Raw genomic sequence first — 26937 nt, 5'->3', positions numbered from 1 at the left:
ACAGCCAAAAAAAAAAATAAAATAAAATAAAATAATGCTTCCAAGATTTCCTCATGCTGGCCACAAAAGGCTGAGACTATTAACACATTTTTTGAAAGACAGATTTTGTTGTTTAAATCTCCTAAAAGCCAAGGCAGATCAAAAGAGGCATTAGTATGCAGAGACAAATCATGTTTGGCTGAGGTTCCTCTATCCCCTCTCAACTCCAGCCATTCCCTCCTGTGTAGTAACTAATGGTTGTTGCCTCACAACGATTGGAACAACAGTTGCTAGCTGCATTTTGTTATGCATGAGCATTCCTGAAAAAGCACTGACCTTATGTAAAAAAAAAAAAAAAGATCTAAAATAAAGGAAAAAAAAACAAGCGGAGTACAACTGCACGGCTGCAGAATGATACCCGTCATTAGAATTTAGGGACAGAGAGGGGAAAGACAATTTTCTATCTCATCACTGCTTAAAAAAAAGTACCTGGCAAAGGAGCATAATGACAAACAAAGCAAAAAGAGGTATCTGAAATTGAGGCCAGTCATCTCAAAATGGGGAGTCACCCTGCAGGGTCGGATTAAAACTAGGGATGAGAGTGCCATCTACAGGTGACGTGTTCAAACAGATGACTTGCAACATTTTAAGGGCTTTCAGCACTATTTTTCATGACGTTTCACACAAATAAGGGACATATACACACACAAAAAGTTCTGCCTACCTCATGAAAGAGACAGCTTTTCTAACAGTGAGTAAAGACGGCAACATAAAAAAATTGGAAATTTACAACTTGCTTCGACTTCTATTACATCTGAAGCGAAGATGTGCCTTATACAATGTATTGCAATTATGGTGACTGCATTACATTTTATGTATGCTTTTTTTTTTCAGCCACATGACTGAAGACCCGATGGTTGCTTCCAGACATTATTTGAGTGTGATGCACATCCTTTTCAAACATTTTTAGTGGTTGCTGTAGCTTGAACAAGACTCAAAATGTTACTCGTTCAGTGTGTCTTTATGTGCAAAAAGACATGAACGTGTTTAAACGTATAAGTAAATTTAGTATCTGGCAAAAGTATTCACCCCAATTTACTTTTTGTCATTTTGTAGTGCTATAACCATAAATATAAAATTGTTGGGCCTTCATATTATTTACATATTTTCATATTATTTGGAAAATATTATATTTCAAATTACAGAGTTGTACAGAATTCTGAATTAGAAGGAAAATTATACATGGTTTACTTTTTGTTGAGAAATACATATCTGAAAAGTGTGGCAGGCTTTGACTTTGTTTGATACCCCAAACTAAAGTGAAAAACAAACAAAATGGAAAACTGTTCAGAGCATGTTTCCGTATCTGAAATGCCCAGAAAAAGCGCAGATCTAATATTTGTTTGAAAACCCTTGGAAAAACTTAAAAGAATGGGCACAAATCTGAGTCAAAATTGGTAAAGACTTAATAAAATACAACCTCTTCAATAGAATCCAAAGTTCTCAACAGACCTGAAAACAAATACATGCCACTTACTTAAAAAAAATGTAAACCATCCATTCTGTCACTTCCACTTAATATTTTCTTTGCATTGGTCTATCACATAAAATCCTAATGAAATACACTGAAATTTGACGTGAAAGGTCTAAGAGGTCTAAATAGTTTGACAATCCACTATGGCTGCTGAGGTAAAAAGAGTTTTCTTGCTTAGGCACACTGTAAATAAACCAGATAGTCGGTGAGAAAGTAATATTGTTCAACGCAGGGAAGATAAAGTGTATCTTCCTTGCATGTGGGTTTTCCTATGATTGCATTTATATATGCCTCCATGTGCATGTAGCCTTGATGCTAATTTGATGCTTTTTCAAGGACCGGGGTCCCTCTCCTGCTCCTCGAATGCATCACATCTCCGCGCTGTCATCACAGAATGTCAGCTCCTCGAAGCAATTTCCCTCTCAGCCATTATCTGATGAGTGAGAACCGTTTCCCATTGCCAGTTGAAGATGATATTTGGGCTGAGCTGGAGCTGGCTGTTAAACGTGGGACTGGCTCGTGACCAAAGCTCCGGTCCTCCTGGTCCCAGCAGCACCCACGGGCCTGGCCACCGGGGGCGGACTGTTGGGCCAACTGGCCACTGAGGAGTGTAATCACTCCCTCTGACAGTTTTGGCACAAGCAATCCATTTGCTCCACAGCAGAGAACCCTGAGTGAAAGAAGTGCATAATGCTGTTAGACCAGAAGATGGCAATATTGAGGCAGCATGCTGATTTAAAGCATCTCTGCTCTTACAATGCTTATGTGACCCTTATGTGTGGAGACTAAGAAAAGCTTTTATCTTAGTGATGCTTATCATGCTGTATTGAGGTAATTGTGTCCTATTTAATGGTCCAATTAAGTTTAGTTAGTTTACCAAGTGGATAAAATAAGAGTAATTATCATTAGTATGTATATGATGCAGGGCTATACCTTAAAGAAGCAGCTCTTAAAGATTCCGCAAGCAGACAATACCCTCTTATTTTGCTGTCTTTACTCATGAGAGTTTGCGATTATGAATGCAAAACGGTAACAAAGGCGCTAAATAGGATGCCTGTGGTGTGTGGATGTGTGCAAGTGGAGCAGAGAGATAGATTAATGTTGAGGGGCATCGGCTTAGAGGGTGCTTTGTTTCCCCCACTGTGTGCCGAATGCAGAGAGGAGTTAAGGGATTCCAATCTGGTCGTCGAGTCCTGCGGTGCGAAGAATGTTTGGAGTATGCTCGGCGATAGCGGACTCCATTACAGGGCTGAGTCTCAGGGTAGGATGCCATTGTGCAGGGAAGCGAGAAGGTTAATCAGATCCTGGCTCCATTATGACTGCTTGGTATTTCCAAAAGGAGTTCTATGAATAGAAAACTGTAAGCTCTAGTAGAAAGGAATCTGGGCTGGAAGCTTTTTTTTTTTTTTTTGTATTTTATGTTTTTTTTTGTTTTTTGTTTTTTTGTTTGTTTTTTTTGTTTTTTTGTTTTTTTGTTTTTTTTTTGGCCTGATAAAGAATCATGTTGGTGTACATTTGAAGTGATTTTGCATCCTCTGGAGCAAAATCAAATGAGCATTTTATGGAGGCCTGCTTATTAATTATCTGAGATTAAGAAATTCTCTTGCAGCTCTGCAGCTGTGTCTTTGTTTGCTGTTAAGGGCAGATTAACTTAATTGATTTTTCAAGTATTAAATTAATTTCACATTGTGAGTCAATGACGTCTGCTCGCACAAATTCTGCTTGTATGTTATCAGCCTCTCCTCATTAAAAAAAAAGGACACGTTTCAAAACATACTCTTTTAGGGCTCTTTTGTTTCCACTAATAAGGGTATTATTCTAATTTTATTTGCCTCATTGTTGATGAATACATCTATTTTATTAAGTTATTCTATTGATTTTATGTGGGGAGCTGTTCTCAAGAAAACTGACAGGCTTCATTATCTACATCTACATTTAACCCTTTTATTTCTCCGCAATAAGCACACACAGCAAGTTCCAGCTTGCTGAAAGGCACAATTTAGCTTCCTTCCTCGCCTTGTTGTGTGCTGAACTCGAGAAAGTATCAGATAAGCTAGGCACTGACTTGATAACACCAGCAACATCTACCTCCACTTACACACTCAGCTGAAAATCTCCCTGATTAGGAGGCAGCTGGATAGTGATGCTTGCAGATTGGTTATAACATGGGTGCTGTCCTATATGCTAAACATTTCAGAATATAAACTACTGATGACTATCGGGATGACGATGCAGAAATGCTACACCAGACTTTCTTTTCGCTTTAAAAATGACCTTAAAATGCCTAGATGCGTTTCAATATATTAAATGTCTTTGAAAAGTTTGTTCGTTTCAGTAATTCCATTCAAAAAGTGAAACGTATTTAGATTTATTACACAGAGCGATATATCGTCTAGTGTTTGTTTTCTGTTAATTTTTATAACAGTGTCTCACAGATAGTGAAATCCCCTTTTTCCCCCTGAAATATAGAATATGACCTAAGATAATAGAAGGTTTTAATACAGGAAGGAGTTTGAGGATACTTGTTTCCCTGAATTTGTTTGTTGGGTTTCTGATTGTTGTTAGTGCTTATCCGCCTAATAACAGCAAATCCGCTGTTATTGGACTTCTGTGGTCGTCACGGGAAGATGCCAGTCAGACTTGGCAGCCCCAACCGTATTGTAAGGGTCTGCTGGGAATGTCTCTCATCAGACTGAGCTTTAACACCCGCCTCTGGGAGAGCTTTGAACGAAGATGGGGGGCCACTGAGACCGAGTGGGCCACTGAGACCGAGTGGGCCACTGAGACCGAGTGGGCCACGTTCCGTGCTTCCATTGACAAGTCGGCAGACTGGAGCTGCTGGTTGTTGGTCCCTGTTGCAGTGGAAACCGTCAAACATGATGGTGGACACCGGTGGTGAGGGATGTTGTCGGGCTGAAAAAGACCCAAGATTTTCATTGGGTCTTTTTGGCCTGATGGACACCGGAAGATCCAGTGAAATGTCAGGTGGTCTGTGAGGCAAAAACTCAGTAGTGGGAGGAATTCAAAGAGAACCTCCACCATCCGGCATCTCATCTCGGCTGGCCTGTGAACGGCTTGGGATTCCCTGGAGGAGCTGCCCACTTGTGGCTGACCCAAGTGGCTGTGGAGAGGAAAGCCTCCCTGCTTGGGTTGCTGCCTCCGCCACCCAGGGAAGGTAATGAACAGTGATGAATGGTTATGGCCTACACCGTCCAGCAGAAATAACATTAAAAAAACACCCCATCTAAAACATCAGGAAAGTTGCTGCTAAAAGCTTTTATCAGCACTTCTGCTATTATTAAATCACTTGGACATATGCAGTGGAAGTAAAAATGGGACAAAAGTTGCATTTTTGATAATGCGCCTTTAGAGTTTGAATGCACAAAACGGCTAGTAATACAATGCTATTGGCTTATAATAAGGCACATGCCTACTGAGTGACACCACTGTCTCTTTTATTTTTTTCTTTTGAAATGTAATTTATCCTTGTCACCTGGCTGATAGTTGCTGCTCTAATTCAGTCCAAATGAGTTCTGTTAAGCCGAAGTCAGGACTCTGTGCAGACCAGTCAAGCTCTTCCACACTGAACCCACTCATCCATGTATTTATGGACCTCGCTCTGTGCACTGGTGAGCAGTCATGTTGGAACAGCAAGAGGCCGTCCCCAAGCTGTTCCCACTGAGTTAGGGGCATCAAATTGGCAAGACAAGTTTATTTATATAGCACAATTTGTACACAAGACAATCCAAAGCAATTGCAATACAATAAAATAGACTGAAATGATGAAAACCACTGAAAGCATTGGATAAAAAGAAACAATTGATAAAATGCTAATTTAATCTTAAATCTCACTCACCAATCAAAATGTCTGGTGGGATGCTGAGGGCTGGCCTCTTAGTCGGTGGACTAAGAGGCCAAACTCAATTTCCTAAAAACACTCTGACATTAAAATGTCTCCTCCATCAAGCATTATGCTTGGCAAAGTGAACTCATATGAGTGCTGTTCTCCTGGCTACTGTCAAACTCAAACTCATCCATTGGATTGCCAGATGAATTGGGATGATTCATCACTCCAGAGAACACAAGTCCATCGCTCTATAGAGTCCAGTGGCAACATAGTTTGTACTGTTGCATGTTTGATGCAACAGTGCAAATCATGGAAACCCATCCTATGAAGTTTTCGATATTGTTCTTGAACTGATCTGAAGGCCACATGAAGGTTCTACATCTGAATCTATTAGCGTTGTACAGTTTTGGCTAAGTCTGTGCTCGTAGCATCAACTTAGCACAAAGAGTTGACTAAGCAAAGAGCTTTCTCAAGTGGCACCCTATCACGATACTATGCTGAGCTCTTGTGAGTGACCTATTCTTATGCAAATATTTGTAGAAGCAAACGCAAAGGTGCTGGTGGATGTTCATATGTTATACATATGAATTCAATACGTTTGACAACATTCCAACAGTGAAATGGCTCTTTGGTATGAGGGGCCGTTTAGGACAAAATTTACGTTCTGTCTCTCACACACTACCAAAAAGTCTCGCATACTCCAAAAAAGTTGCCTCGCATACTCAAAAAAATTACGTTTTGTCTCTCACACACTACCAAAAAGTCTCGCATACTCCAAAAAAGTAGCCTCGCATACTCAAAAAAATTACGTTTCGTCTCTCACACACTACCAAAAAGTCTCGCATACTCCAAAAAAGTAGCCTCGCATACTCAAAAAAATTACGTTTCGTCTCTCACACACTACCAGAAACTCTCGCATACTCCAAAAAAGTTGCCTCGCATACTCAAAAAAATTACGTTTCGTCTCTCACACACTACCAGAAACTCTCGCACACTCCAAAAATTACGTTTTGTCTCTCACACACTACCAGAAACTCTCGCACACTCCAAAAAAGTAGCCTCGCATACTCAAAAAAATTACGTTTTGTCTCTCACACACTACCAGAAACTCTCGCACACTCCAAAAAAATAGCCACGCACACTAAAAAAATACTAAAATGTCACACACACACAAACGTTAACTTTCTCGCACACATACACTACTAACAGCTCGCACATTCACAAACGTTAACTGTCTCGCACACATACACTACTAACAGCTCGCACATTCACAAACGTTAACTGTCTCGCACACATACACTACTAACAGCTCGCACATTCACAAACGTTAACTGTCTCGCACACATACACTAACAGCTCGCACATTCACAAACGTTAACTGTCTCGCTCAAATACACTGCTACCAGCTCGCACATTCACAAACGTTAACTGTCTCGCTCACATACACTACTAACAGCTCGCACATTCACAAACGTTAACTGTCTCGCACACATACACTAACAGCTCGCACATTCACAAACGTTAACTTTCTCGCACACATACACTAACAGCTCGCACATTCACAAACGTTAACTGTCTCGCACACATACACTAACAGCTCGCACATTCACAAACGTTAACTGTCTCGCACACATACACTAACAGCTCGCACATTCACAAACGTTAACTGTCTCGCACACATACACTACTAACAGCTCGCACATTCACAAACGTTAACTGTCTCGCTCACATACACTGCTACCAGCTCGCACACACACACACACACAGACGTTTATCTCTCACATACACAAGACTAAAGTTGAACACACACACACAGTACTAAGGCTCGTTTTTTGAATGTGTGAGAGCGAAACTCTTTTTGAATGTGTGAGAGCGAAACTCTTTTTGAATGTGTGAGAGCGAAACTCTTTTTGAATGTGTGAGAGTTGTCACGGAAGAGGCGGGGCATAATTTTTGGATCAAACTGCGCATGCGTAGATCCTAAACCTTAAGTTTCGATTGTTGACTCACTGTATGTTCTATTACTTAGTATATTTGTGCTATATATATTTTAAATATATATAGAACGTTTAATTTTCTTGTAGATTAAATGTGCTATAGAAATAAATGAATTTGATTGATTGATTAAAAATAGCAAAATTGCTGTAGTACAATCTGTCCACTGGGTGCCAGCATTACAGGAATTATTAAGAGGTCTTGTGAGAAATTCTGTTCCCCCGTGAAAATCTGTTCCCCCTGTGACGGGAGCGCGCATTGCAGCCAGAGACGTGGATCCGGTGAATCTGACCATTTTCACGGCGCTTCTGATCGATTTCTCGGTAAAAACTACTCATATGATCATATCAATGTGTAACTTTCAGTTTAATCGGCAGCTATCAAAATAAAAATACATACATAAATAAACGAGGTCCGGTGTGGAGGTCTTTTTTCGCTGTTTTGTGTTATTTTGAAAGCGAAGAAAATCGATCTTTTTTCAGCTTTTGTCTCGTAAGCCTGACAAATAAAAGTCAGTCAACAAACACAGGTTCCCAACACATAGTGTGCATTTATAATTTTTCATTTCTGATGAAGGAGGAAGGAGATTAATATACCTGCAAGATCTTTTACTTTGTTTTCAAAATATTTCCACTATGTTTGACATTTGTCCTTAACATAGTTTAATATAAGGTAGCTATTGAAAGATAGTTTCAATATATTTATATATATTTAAAAACACAAATATACTAAGTAATACAACATACAGTGAGTCAAAAATGGAAAATTATAGTTTAGGATCTACGCATGCGCAGTTTGATCCAAAAATTATGCCCCGCCTCTTCCGTGACAACTCTCACACATTCAAAAAAAGTCTCGCTCTCACACATTCAAAAAACGAGTCTTAGTACTGTGTGTGTGTGTTCAACTTTAGTCTTGTGTATGTGAGAGATAAACGTCTGTGTGTGTGTGCGAGCTGTTAGTAGTGTATGTGAGCGAGAAAGTTAACGTTTGTGAATGTGCGAGCTGGTAGCAGTGTATGTGAGCGAGACAGTTAACGTTTGTGAATGTGCGAGCTGGTAGCAGTGTATGTGAGCGAGACAGTTAACGTTTGTGAATGTGCGAGCTGGTAGCAGTGTATGTGTGCGAGACAGTGAACGTTTGTGAATGTGCGAGCTGTTAGTAGTGTAGTGTGCGAGAAAGTTAACGTTTGTGTGTATGTGCGCGAGCTGGTAGTGTATGTGAGCGAGCTGGTACTGGTGTATGTGAGCGAGAAAGTTAACGTTTGTGTGTATGTGCGCGAGCTGGTAGTGTATGTGAGCGAGCTGGTAGCAGTGTATGTGTGCGAGAAAGTTAACGTTTGTGAATGTGCGAGCTGTTAGTAGTGTATGTGAGCGAGAAAGTTAACGTTTGTGTGTGTGCGCGAGCTGGTAGTGTATGTGAGCGAGCTGGTAGTGGTGTATGTGAGCGAGAAAGTTAACGTTTGTGTGTGCGTGGCTATTCTTTTGGAGTATGCGAGAGTTTTTGGTAGTGTGTGAGAGACAAAACGTAATTTTTTTTGAGTATGCGAGGCTATTTTTTTGGAGTATGCGAGAGTTTTTGGTAGTGTGTGAGAGACAAAACGTAATTTTTTTGAGTGTGCGTGGCTACTTTTTTGGAGTATGCGAGAGTTTTTGGTAGTGTGTGAGAGACGAAACGTAATTTTTTTGAGTGTGCGAGAGTTTTTGGTAGTGTGTGAGAGACAAAACGTAAATTTTGTCCTAAACGGCCCCTCATACTTTGGACATGCAATCAACCTTCTTCCATGGCCATCACACGTCGCATACCTAAACCCTATTCTTTGTAGAGAACTGATGGGAAGAAAGCGTAAGAGATTTCTTGCTCTGCACACATCAACTTGTGAAATGTTACAGAAGACTAAGTACCATGATGCTGAGAAACTTTTAACAGCTGTGGTGCCTGTGATCGAGGCATCACAGGCACCGCACATGTACAAAACTAAATTTTCCTGAACTGAGTGAGATTTTGGCACAGCAATAAAAGATGAATTTCTTTTAAGACTTTATATCTACACCAGGAGCACCTAGTGATCTAACTTGTTAGGACAATGAACAAAGAAGGGAGTAATTCTGAGAAAAAAATTGCTTTAAAGATTATATTTAATAGTCTACCATCTAGACAATATACTGTACATCAAGAGTGATTGAGAGAACTGACACTATAGGGCAGCTCGTATTTTATGAGAAAAAAAAAGTAATTTCTTTGTGAAGTTAAGAAGCTGAAATTCAACTAAGCTTTGGAGAACAACAGAGCACTTATAAGCGAGGAAATGTGTTAACAGCCGAGACAGACCTATTCTCGGCAAAGAGATAGTAAAGCATAGAAGATGAAGTGAGATAGAAAATCTAATTTCCATAACAGAACAAGAAAAACAGTCTGGCAGACGTTTTTTTTTTCTTTTTTTTTTTTTTTTCCTGCTCGTTCCTTTGAATTGTCAGAGCAATCATGGCCAAGCCACAGCCAGGGCATCAGACTAAAAGGAGTGGGGGTGGTAGGGTGGCTGGCGTAGAGGCGGTGGAGGGATGTGAGCCCTCTCCCTTCCAAAACACATACAAATGAACTTGACCAATCTTGCGCCCGTGCATGCGCAAACACACACACACACACACACACACACACACACACGCACACACACACACACACACACACATATAACAGAAGAGGAGACACTTCGAAGCAGGCATGAACAAACATTGCTCAGTCTCAGAGGATCAGACAGTGAACACATTATGCAAACAGAGGCTTTGTGTGTATGCTGCTGAACGTGCCTGTGTGTCGGAGAGAAAAATTAGACTGATTAAAAATCAGGAAAAATCACAAACTGTTGGATGAATCTCCTAGGGGCTAATTAGGATGCTGAATCCTGAGCTAAAAACAACAACAAAAAACACACTGTTGAACAAATCAGGAAATGTAGGTGTACTCATGATTTGTTTTCTGAAATCTGATTTAAACATTGAGTTTGTTTACATCTTAGGAATGCAAACCGTACCTGCCTCATATCCTTTTCTTCCACGAAACAGGCAATAATTGGCTCCTGTGTTTTGTTTCGTTTTTTTCTCAGGTTATAGGACTTGCAGCAAGCAGTGGAGTGAAGTGAAGGGTGTTTCTGAAGAGCAGGGGGTCAGTCCTGGTTTCATGAGGGAAAACCAGGTGCTAGCAGAGTACATTTCTGGTCATTTAGGAGCAGAAATGAACCATTGCTAGTTCCTCAACTACGAGCTCCGCAGAGAGGAGACATAAAAAGGAGACTGCAGTGACAAATTTGAAATGCCCCCCTTAGAACGCAGTTTAGATCCTTTTTTCAAGCCAAAGAATTGACGCTCTTTGAATAATTTTTACAATATTCAAGTAAGGGAATCAATATTGTTTATGCTTGGCTTATTTGTCAAGTTTTGCTGTTTACCCCAAGTTCAGTGAGAAACAAAGCAAACATGGAGACAAAGTGCACTGATCAGATCAAAAGACAATTTTCTTGGCCTTTATCAAGTGAAAAACGAACACTGTGAATCAATATGAATACCCAGTTGCACTCGGCGGTGGTCACATCAGCTGTTCAGAGTTAATGCTAACAAAGATGGAGCTAAGTACAAAAGAGCTTCCTGGAAAAAAAAATCCTGACGGAGTTTGCAAAAGACTGAGGCGAAGTTTCGATAACCAAGCAGGGCAACAACCTACTTACACCCAGAGCTGCAATCAAAGGGTTTTTTTTTTTTTAAGTCTGATCGCTGATTCTTAATAGCACTCTTCTTTTCCTGCAATATATATGTTTTCTTACTTTTTGTTATGGGCATAGTTTCCTTCATGTCTCTTAACAAACCCCCTGTTTGTCATGGCAGATTCCTGTTTTTACTGAGCCAAGTTATGCTGGAGATTTTCCTCTCCACTGTTGCAACATGCATGCTCCGTATGGGACTGCTGTCAGTCAGTGATTTGAGATGACATGAAATTGAATTGAATTGAATTGAATTGAATTGAATTGAATTGAATTGAATAAGGTCTGGACCTTTACTGGGCCATTCCAACACTCAAATCTGCTTTGATATAAACAAGGGTTTCTCATCCTGATCCTTAGGGTCCGCTGTCCTTCGTGTTTTAGAAGTGTCTCTGCTCCAGCACACCTAATTCAAATAATTACATTAGCTCCTTTTCATGCCATCAAGTGCTGCAGAAGCCTTTTAGTCACACATTCATTTAAGTCAGGTGTGCAGCAGAAGTGACACACATAAAGCATTCAGGACAGAGGGCCCAGAGGACCAGGTCAAGAAACTCCAGTCGAGAAAAAGGCGTATTCTGGTTTTGGAATGACCCAGACGAAGCCCAGGCCTTTATCTCTAGCAAGACTTAAAGATTTGAACATGTTCATAGTTTTGAGATGCAAATTGTAGCTGCGTCGAGTTGCTTTCCCCCAAATAATAAGCACTGCGTTATCTCTGTTTTTTTTCACCGGGTTTTTTAGCACTTTTAGCGCTTCTGTGCTGTGTAGTGAAATGGAGGCTGTTGACAAAAAGCAGGGGTCAGTCAGCGTACCACTTCCACGGGGGAAACCAGGTAACAGCGGAGTACATTTCTGGCACTTCAGTAGTAGGAAATGAACCATTGTTAGCTCCTCTACGGTGAGCTCTGCAGTGGGGCGACATGAGAGAAGACCACAGGGGCAAAAATTGAAATGACCCTCCTCACAAAACATTCTAAATATTTAATTCAAGCCAAAGAATCGGCCACAGTAGAGAGAAGCTAAGTACACCCTTCATCTCAATCAAAGTGACAGGTAGGCGGGACTTCCGGTTAAGGGGGGAGGGGGGGGGGTGAGTGTGAGTGGGGTAGGGGTGGGGGGTCTATATGTTAATGAATTTAACACCTCTGACAGCAGCGGGTGGTGGCGCCTATTGTAATTGCCCGTCTGGGTTCATTAGCCAATTGAAATAGTGTAGGAGGGGCATGCAGTTAGGTTTATAAATAGGGTAAGAGGATACAGAGTGCTACTTGCTAAGTTTGAGGATACAGCGCGCTACTTGCATAGTTTTCTACAGAAGAGTCAAGCAATGAATGGAGATCAACAAACTCATCCTCTTACTGAGGATCAAGGACCACAGCGACGCGTATATGAAATCCCTATATCTGTGTACCCGGAGTCGGACCGTGCAGAGTATAATGACGTCGAGGGTTGTTCGACCTCTGATGACCCCGATCCGGCGCCGACAACGTCTTCAAGGAACTTCTTGACGAACGGGACATCTTTCCTGTGTGAGACCCCGGTCACGATCACTGAGTACTCACCTCGTCTACAGGATGCTCCTAAGAAATCTACATTTTATGTGTGTCGGGTGCAGACAGCGCCTTTTTTCATGAGACTGAAGGACGAGTGGTCTTTGGAGCCTTATGGACTTTGGGGGTCTTTCGGCTATGTTTTCCAGTATGAAAGAGGTGAGCTTTACCTGTACCAATTGGATAAAGAAGAAGAACTCGCGCCACTAACGGCCACGTGCAGCCTGACCACCAACGACTGGGCTGTTTTAAAGTACACATTCCCCCACTTTACTGAAGCCGGTGAGTCAGCCATGGAGTATGATAACGAGGATGACGGGGGAAACCCATTCAGACCACGACCTGCAAAACGAAGTAGAAAACAGTGTTTCCCGAGCGATGGTGAAATAGCCAGAGGAGCTATTCTCATCAGCGCTAAATGGGAGTCAAGGAGTACCTCAACAGGACGGTGGACTTTGCGAGCAAGCAGACGAAAGAACAGCGAACCGGAGTTACCGGATTTGTTTGTTCTGGAAGCTATCAATCTAGACGTCGGTGTATTCAGGACAATGCTGGCTCTACCATATGATGCCTGGGCTCAGAAAATGATTGAAGTCGGGGATCGTATTTCTGAACTGTTTGAGAAGTCTCGTTCCTGGGGCGAGACGTTATCGCTGAAGAAAAAATTGGTGTTTGAACTCACCGATGTCCCACGGGGGCCCACCCTCTTCTGAGGACAAACACCGCCCCTATGGGTTGGAGTTGTTGAGGACACGCCCCCTACTGTATATATATGAGTCGAGGATCCTGACGCTCATTCCATCATTTTTCTTCCTGCGTGAGACTACCGCCGACGACCTGCGAGAATGGATGGTACACAGACGCCGTCGACGTGGGGTCCGTTTTGGGATGAATGCTCTCAATACCCAGGGAGTCTGTTCTCACCCGAGAGCCCCCCAGGAGGCTACTACTACACGGAACCATATTACCCACCTTCACCGGTCTTGTACTCCTCTACAGCCTCGTCTCCGACGATGTCTCCAACATGTTTTTTAATGTCTACCATGTCGGATTATGGGACAGAGACCGGACCACTTCACTCTACCCCTCGGGCGACAGCAGAGCAGGAGGAGGTAGCAGAGCTGGTTAGCGGTTACTTCGGAACTTCATCGGTATCCTCCATACATGAATACGGTACAGAGAGCGGACCGCTTGAGTCTACCCTTCAGCCGGTAGCTGAGCATGCTAGCACGAGCGAACTGTCTGAGTCTACCCCTCAACCGTTAGCTGAGCAGGCTAGCACCTTCTCCGGATCACCGCAGCCGCAGCCGCCGCCGACATCACCAGCTTCACCAGTTTCGCACCAAGATGAAGTTGACGGTTGGTTTTCAACTACGCTCATCAGCGTTGTAAAAACAGCTCTTCTCCACTTATTCAACCTCACCTGTTTGAAACACCTCAAAGAAACCTGTCATGGTTGTATAACCGACCACCCGAGTCAAAAACAGCACCAATGTTTGGAAATGCCAGAGGAAGAATATTACCAACTCCATTTCCCCCGCATCACACAACGGCTCCTGACGCGTCGTTTCATTCCAGCTGTTCAGAATCTATTGAGGCAGCACAACATACACGCAGAGGATCCGACCATCAAGATCATCGCAGAGACACTTTTACATGAAGTGAAATCGGCATTCAGGATCCAGACGGCAATTACAGAAATGTATGAAGACATGAGTACTGATCAAAAACTGAAAGAGCTCCGTTCTGTTTCAGAGTGCTACTCTCAGGATGATAATTAACCATTCATGTATTGATTTCCATATAGTTTAGCTATTATTTTTTAAATGTTTGATCTCCATATAGTTTAGCTATTATTTTTTAAATGTTTGATTTCCATATAGTTTAGCTATTATTTTTTTAAATGTTTGATCTTCATATAGTTTAGCTATTTTTAAATGTTTGATCTCCATATAGTTTAGCTATTTTTTAAATGTTTGATTTCCATATAGTTTAGCTATTATTTTTTTAAATGTTTGATCTTCATATAGTTTAGCTATTATTTTTTAAATGGTTGACTTTGAATGTGGTGTCTTAAATTTGAATATGTTCTATTACTTTTAAATGGAATTAAAGAAAAGAAAAAAAAATAAAATAAATTCAGCGTCCACGAGTTTGATTTTCTCATTACTTAAACAACGATCATCGTAATAAGAGGGTATGGCAGAGAGAAAGTTAATGGATGATGTTTATTACAACCCGGCCCACCCCGGTAGCTTTGGTGGTGTTCAAAGGCTACAAAGGGGCGTGCAGAATGAAACCGGAAAGCGGGTCGCAATTAAAGAAGTTCGAGACTTTTTATCGGAGCAAGACACCTACACACTTCATAAACCAGCGAGAATAAATTTCCCGAGAAACAGAGTTTTTGTCACCAGGCCTTTAAAACAATTTCAAGCGGATCTTTGTGACATGAAAAATTTAACCGAACAAAATGATGGTTTCAAATATTTATTAACGGTCATAGATATATTTTCAAAAAGAGCTTTTGTACGTGCTTTAAAGACGAAGACTGCCACTGAGGTGGTGAAAGCTTTTGAATCAGTTTTTAAAGACAGTCAGATTCCGAAGAAACTGCAGACGGATGCAGGTGGGGAATTTTTTAATAAACACTTTATGACCTTAATGAAGAAATATGATATTGTGCATTTTGCCACAGCTAGTGAGACAAAAGCCTCAGTGATTGAGAGGTTTAATCGCACCCTTAAAACACGTATGTGGAGATTTTTTACCGCTAACAACACACGGCGTTACGTCGATGTCCTGCAGGACTTGGTGAAAAGTTACAACCACAGCTATCATTCCAGTATTAAAATGACACCTATGGAGGTGAACGAGAAAAACGCCTTTCAAGTATTCCAGAATCTGTATCTTAAACCCACCAACACCTACTGCAAACCATCGAGGGGTACATTTAAAGAGGGAGATCTTGTTAGAGTATCCAGGACGCGTTGTGTTTTTGAAAAACGGTACGAGCAGAGCTTCACGGATGAAGTATTTACAGTCACTGAAAAGATACCACGATCTCCGCCCGTGTACAAACTCAGAGATTTGGATGATGAACCAATTCGGGGTACGTTTTACTCATACGAACTTCAGAAGGTGAAACTATGCAAAGATAAGATGTTTCAAGTGGAAAAAATTTTAAAACGGCGTAGTGTGAGAGGAATTAAGCAGGTCTTTGTACGCTGGAAAAATTGGCCAGAGAAATTTAATAGCTGGATCAGACAGGATGAGCTTCAAGATATATAAGGATGTGGGGGGCAGTGTTACACCTCACACAGAACAGCACCATGGAGCAAGCGGGAGAAGATGACGGGTTCTATGTCACTTTACCAAGCAATGCGGCTCTAAATGTTTTTAAAAATAACACCATTTCAAGTTACCGCGTGAATTTAGCGAGACATATTAATTTAGAAGGACTATGGCAGGTGGCTTTAACAGAGGTGACTTATCCACACAGCTGGTATAATGTCCCGAAAGAAACAGCCTATTTTGAATGGAGGAAAGCAGAGAGGGGAACTATTTATCGTCGGAATATTTCACCTGGACACTATCAGGTCTTCATGCAGCTAAAAAATGAGATAGAGTCACATCTCAGACAAATGGGCACTAATATTTATTTTCACCTGAATACGCTTGAAAACAGATTATACTTTCAAGCAGATGGTCACCATCATCTGTGTTTTCACGAACCGATTGCTTATATGTTAGGGGTGAAACCCGGTGAGTGGATCACTTTTGATGAAAAGACGGCTCCTTACCCGATGGATATGAAAGCAGGTTTCTATCAGCTTTATTGTTACAGTGATGTGGTTGAACAGCAAATAGTTGGGGATGCGTATGCCCCCCTTCTACGCACGGTTAAAGTAGAAGGTAAGTTTGGTGACATAATAACCCAAAATTTTAATCCACCCCACTACCTCCCTGTATCACGAAAACACATTGAAAACATTGAGATACAATTTAAATCAGACCAGAATGTCCCCATAAATTTTACCTACGGAAAGACGATCGTGAAATTACATTTCCGAGCAGCGCTACTGCAACGTGCAGTGAGATAATATCCGACTAATTATGCAGAGACCTATATATCACAAGGAATGAAAAGATATCATTCATACTACTTCTTCACCGCAGTGTGCGAGAAGCATATAAGGAGACATCAGAGGAGGAAATATTGTATAAATTTGTGAGAAATATGGTTCTGATAAACCCGAGAGATGACCCTCACCGTTTTGTACACTATTATCAAAACCAGGTTGGCGGAGCGCTACCAGGGTTTTCTGGGGCACCGGTGATGTATGGGCGAGGGATCGGATCTATTTTTTCAAAATTATTCCGATTTGTATCACCATTCATTAAGTCAGGATTTGCAATCGCTAGACCTCACTTGAAAAAGGCCGCCACAAACATTGCCTCAGACGTCATGGGCAAAGCCATGAATAAAATCACAGGTACACCCAACCAGGAAGGGTCTGGGATTATGGTTCTGTCGCGTAGGGCAAGAAAGCGACCTCCGGGAGAACGTGTAGGAATCTCACAAATACTCAAGGGACATAAAAAAAAGAAATCAGAAGGAAGAAGCAAGGCTAAGAGGAAGAAGTCTACTCGGAGCAGGGATATATTTCACTGAAAAAAAAAAAAAAAAAAAGTTGAAGAAGTATGGCTCTCTTACACCAAAAGTCACGCGAATGTACCTTAGCAGAGTTGGATTTATTTTCAGCTCCCATGACCCAGCTATCCATTGAGGATAAAATCTATTCAGAAATTTTACCGCTATCAGCTCTTACCGATACCGGACCGATTGAATTTTTTATTCCAGGCGATGGTGAAAAATATATGGACTTAAATGATACTCTGCTTCATCTTCGGATCAAGATTACCAATGCGGATGGTAGTAACCTAGCAGCTGATGCGGCAGTGGGACTTGTGAATTATCCCCTTAATTCAATTTTCAACCAGGTCGACATTGTACTGGGAGATCGGCTGATTTCACAGTCAAGCTCCACACACCCGTATAGAGCTGTCATAGAGACGCTACTCAACTTTTCCGAACAGGCGTTAAAAACTCAATTTAGTGCCGGACTTTTTTACAAAGACAGTGCAGGTGCACTGGACTCGATAGTGGTGGTCAACGGTCCAAATGCGGGATTAAATAAAAGAGCTTCCTTCACGGCTGAATCCAGAGAAGTACACCTGATCGGTCCTATTCACTCTGATATATTTTTTTGTGAAAGATTGTTACTTAATTCTGTAGATATGAGAATTAAATTAACAAGAGCTAGTGATGCTTTCTGTCTTATGGGTGCTAACGATTCGACCTTTCGACTGAAAATACTAGGAGCCTCTCTTTTTGTGAAAAAGGTTTCTGTTTCCCCAGCTGTTCGTCTTGGTCATACCTCAGCCCTGATGAGAGGTAATGCTCTCTATCCTATTTCACGCGTCCAAGTTAAATCATATTCCATTCCCGAGCATTCAAGGATATGTACCCAGGAGAATTTATTTTTAGGAACAATGCCAAAATATGTTGTGCTAGGGATGGTTCATCATGATGCCTTCACAGGAAGACGGGATCTGTCACCTTTTAACTTTAAACACCTTGATGTGGAATATTTAGCTCTCTGCAGAGACGGTAGACAAGTGCCCGCAAAAGCATTCCAACCCCAATTTAATCACGGCTTATCAATCAGAGAATATTACAACATCTTCAGTGCGACAGGCCGCCATTTAAAAGATTCACCATTGAGCTTCACACGTGAGGAATTCAATTCGGGATACACATTATTTTTATTTAACTTAAGCGCCGGTGATGACAGTGATGCATTATCGGTTGTATCAAGCGGGAATTTGAGGCTGGAAATGCGCTTTAGAGTCCCTCTCCCGCACACCACTACACTAATCGTGTATGCGTCTTACGACTCCGTTCTGGAAATCAATTCAAGAAGACAGGTTTTGGTGGATTTCTATTAAAATATGGATAACCACCAGCTGGAGAGTTTGCTACACCATCTCTTAGGAGATCTGTTTTGCGGCGTCTGGGCATGCGACCAACTGTCTTTACTAACACATAAGTACACAGGACCTGCCTACTTTGTGGTCAACACGCATCCGTCGGATATGCCTGGAGAACACTGGTTGGCGATGACTTTGGAAGACAATAAGCAAGCCACATTTTTTGATTCATACGGGTTTCCACCGCATTTTGATTTCTACCCACCGAGCGTCGTAACATTTTTAAGACAACGTTCTTCAGAAATATTTTATCATAATAAACAGCTTCAAGACACCATGTCCACTACATGCGGCCAGCACTGCGTATATTACCTCTGTCAACGAGCTAGAGGGTTGTCGCTGGATCAAGTATTAGACTCTTACCACGACGATGTGCATAAAAATGATGTGATGGTATCAAATTTTGTAAGAAAGTATCAACGGTGTATAAGAAAAAACACCACCTGCTTCTTCAATCACGGCACATGTTCCATGCAGATGTTTAAGGATTGTCACAAGTTGTTTGTGTAATTTTGTGAAATATTTTATTTTTCACTGTAGATTGTGTGAGAAAAAAATGTACGCATGAAATCTGTTCAATAAATATTTTATTTAAAATAATAATAAAAAAGAATCTGTATTTTTCTGTACAAAACCTTATGGGGAAAAATGAATCCATTTAGAAGGTCTCTTGGGTACCCGCTCCCCACTTGCGATTTCACCGTATCCGTCAAATTTTGGAGAAAGGTTAATTTTCTTCTTTTTCTTTTTTTCACCTGTTGTCTTGAAAAGTAGGTATTCTTCACGTGCGTGTGGATTATTAATTATAGACACTGGAATATTTACATCATTCAACGTGTGAAGAAAATCATCCCAACCTGCGGGTGGGGAAGCACGGTGTTTTCTTTTAAACGGGTACAAAAGTGTTTTTAGTAAATCAACCAAATGAGATCCGTCGATCACATGTCCCTGATGAACAAATTCACCTCTGGATGTCCAACCACTATTACGCGTCGCCAGTTTTTTCAAAATATATTCAGCATTTTTACGATCTCTTTCAGGAAGCGCGTTTACAACATCATTTGCTGTGTCGTCTAATTCATCTTGAGAAATAGAATCATCCGTGCGAGCTCCAGGTTCAATCACTGGGTCGTCCTTATCGCGGTCACGTCGTAGATTGATGGTTAACTGAGGTTCCTCTAACTCACCCTGTTTGATTAGAGTCAAATATCTCTGTAGCAGAGCATCATATTTTTTAATTTTCTCATACGAAGTTAGCCCCGATTCGTCCAGTATCGCCCTCATCTTCGAATCCAATTCCTCTTCAGCCGTTCGTCTGATGGAAGTCTCAGGTTGATTCAAACGTTTGAACTGATGCTGGGAGATCAGATACATCTTTTGAGACATTTTATTTATTTTTATCTCTTGATAATCCCACCCACCAGGTTTCCGATCAAGGGTGCAAGAGCTGCTAAAATTGGGAGAATGAACCCTCCTCTCTGACTTTTGAGAGCTAACTGTTTACGTTTCAAACCCGTTCGTTTGTCGGCCAGTAGTCTGATGAGTTTCTTCTGTTTTTTCAGTTTCTGATGTTGAGAAGGTGACAATTTTATATTGCCTTTTAATATATTGAGCGCGACCTCACACAAAGTTTTTAGAAAGTCAGGTGAGCAGTGACTGAGGATGTCTTTTCTCTTCTGAGGAGTAGAATGATACAAAGCCCGTAGTAATGGAACATTCCTTTTAATTCTTGCTGACATGACTTACTTTGTTTTAGGTACGTACACGACCGGCCACTGTTGAGGTAGTAAGCCCGATCTCAATCTGTAGTGTTCTGGACAGGTGGGTGTAAGGTCGACGATTAAATAACCATGAGCCTCTGTGGTTGCGTCTTCAAAACTTTCTAAGAAAAACCGCTTTGCTGATGGGTAGACTTGACGCGCCAGAATATTTACTTGTAATTTGTCTCTCGGATTCTTAAACAACACCATATAATTACTGTTCAAACTTATAGTGCGACTGTATTTCCCCTGGTGAAATACATTCTGAGTCAACATTATTACATTCCAATTTCTATGATGTCTAAATTCCGTGAACAATTTGACCACTTCGGGGTGATCGGAGGCTTGAAAAATGACATCATCCAAAATTATTAAAAGGTTTTTATTCACCGGAAACATGTCTTCATCCTCAAAAGAGTCAGGTAAACCCTTGATGAACTTGATCTTTTTATTCATTTTTTGTAATTCAGTATACATAGGTTGGAAAGAATTATAAACCCACACAACAGCTCCAGGTTCACGATTCATTACATGAGCACAATCCATCAACATTTTCTGTACAAAGTATGTTTTCCCACAACCGCTAGGACCGACGATTTGACATGAGAAAGGAGTCTGGAATCGGATGTCGAATAAAGTCTCTTGTACACTATCCGCGTGTGACATTTTTTTTTTTTTTTTTTTTGAAAACAATACTGAAACAGAAAAAAAATTCTTTTAAAACTCAAATAACAAAAAAAAAACAAGATAACTGAAAAAAGGTACCAGAAAATTCTTCTTTTAAAACTCAAATAACAAAAAAAAAACAAGATAACTGAAAACAAGGTACCAGAAAAAATTCTTCTTTTAAAACTCAAATAACAGAAAAAACAAGATAACTGAAAAATGGTACCAGAAAATTCTTCTTTTAAAACTCAAATAACAGAAAAAAACAAGATAACTGAAAAATGGTACCAGAAAATTCTTCTTTTAAAACTCAAATAACAGAAAAAAACAAGATAACTGAAAAATGGTACCAGAAAATTCTTCTTTTAAAACTCAAATAACAGAAAAAAACAAGATAACTGAAAAATGGTACCAGAAAATTCTTCTTTTAAAACTCAAATAACAGAAAAAAACAAGATAACTGAAAAATGGTACCAGAAAATTCTTCTTTTAAAACTCAAATAACAGAAAAAACAAGATAACTGAAAAAAGGTACCAGAAAATTCTTCTTTTAAAACTCAAATAACAGAAAAAAACAAGATAACTGAAAAATGGTACCAGAAAATTCTTCTTTTAAAACTCAAATAACAGAAAAAACAAGATAACAGAAAAAAAACAAGGTACCAGAAAATTCTCCCCCCACTGGGTATATGGGTGAACAATCAGTAACCAAATGGTAGGGATGTCCCGTCAGGAAAAAGCCTCCGTTTGTCATAAACCACCCGAAACTTTTTCTGAAATGTCGCATTTTTTAATGTGAAACCCTTTTTATTCCGTCTGATGGTGCTCTGTGGTACCTCTATAACACCATCTCTGGACCCACCCAAGTAACCTTCTACCAACTCTTTGATGCTGTCAAAATTCACCCGCTCACTGCATTCACGCGTCTGTGTGATCCCTTTGACGCGCATTACAACCTTTTTCATGCTTTTTGTCTGATAAGCATAACTTTTGGGTCCGGCAGCCACAAATTCTTGAATTGAATCACCAGCAAGCTCGTCAGTAAGGTCACCCAGGTAATTCCCGGTCTGCAGAGGGTTCTGACCTTCTTTCACCACGTAGATGAGACTGTCAGTATCCACGTACAAAACCCTGTCCTGTAACAGCTCCATACAACTTAAAAGCTTCAAACGGGCATAAGCTGTGGTGAATGCTGCTACAAAAATGTTATTTACCTTGTTCGGTCGAGTGACACACTGTTTGTTGTAGCTCCACTGTAACATGCACGCATCAGCGTTCAGAAAGTGGAAATACTTGACGTTGTATTGGCCTGAGAACAAAAACTTGAAAAACAAGTCAGGATCTGTTACAATACTAGTTTGCGACAGGTCAAGTCTTTGTCCGAATTTCCCCCACAGATTATTAAGGATAGATTTCATAATCTGTCTTTTTGCTGGATTATATACAATTTTGGACGGATCCAACTGGATACCTTGATGAAGTTTGTACTCCCTCACATACCTCTCTCTACTCTCCTGATCAACTGCATCAGCTGGGTACCCTGACGCTTCCTGCTTACCCTTCAGAAATGTATGAATGTATTCCCGAAAGATTGTGTTGCTACTTCTTTCAAAATGCCACACTTCTGTGATTTTCGCCACTTGATAACCAGATTGTAATGCTTTCTGAAACTCGACAGTCACCCAGACACCTGTAAGAGCCCTTTCCTGATCGCTGTGGGAACAGGAAGTTGTCTGATTGTTTTTTTCAGCACAAGTTCGACAGAGGGTGAAAACCAGTTTACCACGTGATGTTTTGTATGGTAGCACTGGAAAATAGAGACCTCTAGGTGGGTAAACAACAGCTCTTATGAAACCAAAGTAAGCGTTAGGGTGGTCAAAATCTCGATATATTATCGTAGGGTGCCCCAGGGGATACGAGGAGGTGCTGTTGACATGAGGGTATAATGAAGTGAAATCCACATAATGTACAGTTTCGTCGGGGGCTGCCGTGTGTCTCAACTTGAAAGCTGAAGTCCTCCCACCAAAAAGCGCCTGTCGTGGTACCAGAGGTTCTGGGGCGTTAAATTTTTTGAGAAAGTTAATAACTCCGGGGTCAGATCGTTTCATTTCAACCCATTCATGCTCCCACAGAATCACGAGACGAACACCGTACTCAGACTGCAGGACCCTGTCTTTTTCAACACTAGCAGCATGAATCTGTTCAAATGTGACATTTCTTAAAGGACATTTTTCATGAGGGGTAAAACACTGAGAACATCCATGGAAGAAACAGCCGTGATAGAAAAATGCTGTAGGTATATTGTCTAAAACAGCAAAACCATCTGCGTAGTAAGGACCGATTTTCTTTTCACCTGTGTTTAAAGCGTGTTCTATATGTATGTTTTTATCAGCCATCATCCATTCCAACCACTGAATGGATGCATTTGAGTAAGTCTTTGAGCTGCGCCTGTAGTTGGTTGGAGATGGTATTGCTAATGTTTTTGGCGGCAGGAAATTGGTTACAAAAGCTTTCATGCACGCCGACGCGATGGTGACAGATTTAAAAGGGTCTACACTGGTTTCCTTAAAAAATTCATCTCTGAATTTAACACAGGCTTGAAAAAGAATATCAACATCTGTTTTACAGTAATGAAGCGCTTCTTTTGCAAAGTCAAAGACCTCTTTGGACGCTTCTCTGTACCAGTCTGAAAACTCTTGCAGTTCAGAAGGATTCATGGAAACCGCACCGTAGCAAACCGGTGGCGGGAATGGCCCTACATACTTTAAATGCTGCTTTGAAGAGAATAAGTGGGGAAAATAACCTTTGGTGTGGTCAGTGAAGCCTAATGCTTTCGGCATCGCGCTCAACTTCATAGTAAGAAATGAAAGGCTGTCAATGAATTTCAAACTGTAATCAGGGTCTGTAAAACAAAGAATTTTGCCTCCCTGCATTATGATGTGTGGTTTTATTCCCAATTGTATCATGGCACTCAAAAGAAGATACCCATCATAACCGCGGGCATTGTGGGCCAAAAATGTGCAACCTTTGTACAACGGCCTTCTGAAATGGAGAATAAATTTCTGGGCGCAATCAAGACCGTATGAAAACCATAGGTCACCTTTCAGAGTTTTACTACACACTAGAAAGGGGACGTGGACGCCGCTTTCATCAAAAAATGATTCAAAGTCATAGAATATTAATTTGTCATCTAATTCGCCGAGTTTAGCTACAGGTTGGATATAACACAGGTGTTCATCGAGAGTTACATCTGTGCCTGGAGGTATTTTTTCACTACATATAATGCATTTTGTTCCACAGACATGTGGCGTTTCCTCCTTTGTCATAGGGACATAGTACACTCTTTTACAGAGTGTACAAAATTTGGTCGTGTCACATTCACTTTTAAAAACACGAGCGCGTGGTTTGTAATGGGGTTCCTTATGTTTAACAAAGCATGAAGCGTTACGACAAGTCCTGTTACAGTCAGGACAGTGTACAGGTTTGTACTCCTGACTAACACACGGGGATTTTCGGCAGATATAACAATGTCCCTTACACTGATGCGTGCTGGAATTCTCATAACCTTTAAAGCAGTAATTACAGAAATACCTCACACCCATGAAACCCTTCACGTTTTTAATACCGTAGTAGTGGTTCTGGTGCAGCAGTAAGAAGCAGGGGTTTGAACGATCTTGGAACCCGGTCTCAAATTTAGAAAGAACTGAATTCTTTGATGTTTTGTGAAAGACTACAATTTTTCTTTGTAATATGTTCTCAAATTTACTGACATCACTGAATGTGACAGGTGTTTGTTCACTAAGACCTGCCTGTCGTTGAAATTCTCTCCCCTGCTCTACAGCCTGTCTATCTGTAAAACTCTGATTATAGACATGTGCCAGACTGATGGCAAAACAAAGTTGGTTATCACCGTTATCTACAATATACAGGTGGCGTCTCTTCTTATTAATCAGCTCACACTCTAAGGTTTTTGTTGCCTTACGTTTAACACCACCAGAAGGATCCCTCACGACCTGAAGAACAAATTCAAGGTTTCCAAATGAAAGTAAGCCGCCATTTGATTGTATGAGTTCATCCAAAAATTGGATAAAGGTTGGTTCTATTACATCATTGTCGGTAACACGAATATTTACATTCTGTGCAACATTATCCCCAACTAGTTCTAACTGGACAACGTCGTTACGTCTGGCTAACGTGCCTGCTACATCAGCTAGATCAATAAGGACATGCATAACATCTGTATAAAATGAGGCAAGGTCTGGTACAGACCCTGGGCACGGTGGTGGGATGCTAAAGGGACGCCTTATTTCTACGTTGTTAAAACGCTCGCGCTCAACTGGTGGCTGGTGATCTGACCCATTCTGAGCGTGGTTAGGTAAAAGTTGGCTACTCAGATTACCACCCTGTTGAACACCTACACCGGCTGCGGTGACGTCGGCTGATGTGGATGGGACAGCATCATCTGGTGTAGAGGCAGGTGCAGCGTCCTCTGCATCAGAGGTAGCTGCAGCTAAAGTCTGAAAACTAGCAGCTGATGTGGATGGAACAGCATCCTCTGGTGTAGAGGCGGGTGCAGCGTCCTCTGCATCAGAGGTAGCTGCAGCTAAAGTCTGAAAACTAGCAGCTGATGTGGATGGGACAGCATCCTCTGGTGTAGAGGCAGGTGCAGCGTCCTCTGCATCAGAGGTAGCTGCAGCTAAAGTCTGAAAACTAGCAGCTGATGTGGATGGGACAGCATCATCTGGTGTAGAGGCAGGTGCAGCGTCCTCTGCATCAGAGGTAGCTGCAGCTAAAGTCTGAAAACTAGCAGCTGATGTGGATGGAACAGCATCCTCTGGTGTAGAGGCAGGTGCAGCGTCCTCTGATGACCCATTTTGTTGAGTATTTAACCGTTTTATTATCTCACCAATTTGTCTGAACGGGTCTGGTGCTTCAGGTTCGTTTGAAACAGTCGGTCTTAAAGGACTGTGAGGCGGGCTATGTGTAGGACTGTTTGTATTTCGTAAAGGTTGCAATGCTAAAGCAAGACTGTTCAAAACACAGATTGAGTTCTGAATTAATGTTGTGTATTCATTTAACCCGTTTACCGCCTCGTCAATTTGACTGAACGGGTGTGGTGCTTCAGATTCGTTTGAAACGGGTGACCTTAAAGGACTGTGAGGCGGGCTATGCGCAGGACTGTCTGTATTTTGTAAAGGTTGTAACGCTAAAGCAAGTCTGTTCAAAACACAGATTGAGTTCTGAATTAATGTTGCATAATCTGATGATTCCTGTACAAAGTTTATTCCCTGGGGATCATCGCTACCAACTCGTTCACCCATATTTACCCAGATAGTGAGTACAAAAAACAATGTGAGAATTATGGTACACATTTAACGATCACCTTTTACATCGTTGGAAATAGTCGTATCAGAATCTGACTTGCTTCAAGAAGTGTTGTGGCACGTGCTTTATTAATCCGGTCCAAACGTCGTGTAGGGATTCTTCTACCACTCCTGGATCGAACGCTTCCTCTGGCTGGGGTTTGATTCACGAACAGCAAAGCCTCTGAAAAGATAGAAAACAGACAGAAAAAATTAACATCTATAGCTGACACAAAGAAGTTGAAGGGAGGAGAAAAATAATAAGGTAGAATGTACCTGAAATTAATTCATCAGCGAGGTAAGCTCTGTCCAGTGCTCGTGGAGATAAGGCTGTAAAACAGAATAACATTCTTAGTACATTTAGCGTCATGGTAATGATAATTATTTATTTTTATTTATTTTTTAACAGGTTGCTAATTAAATAAACTTACCGAG

The sequence above is a fragment of the Poecilia mexicana genome, unplaced genomic scaffold (assembly GCF_051168715.1).
Source record: "Poecilia mexicana isolate PSO_F unplaced genomic scaffold, ASM5116871v1 scaffold_2, whole genome shotgun sequence".
Lineage (NCBI taxonomy): Eukaryota > Metazoa > Chordata > Actinopteri > Cyprinodontiformes > Poeciliidae > Poecilia > Poecilia mexicana.
Note: the sequence above shows the minus strand (reverse complement) of the source record.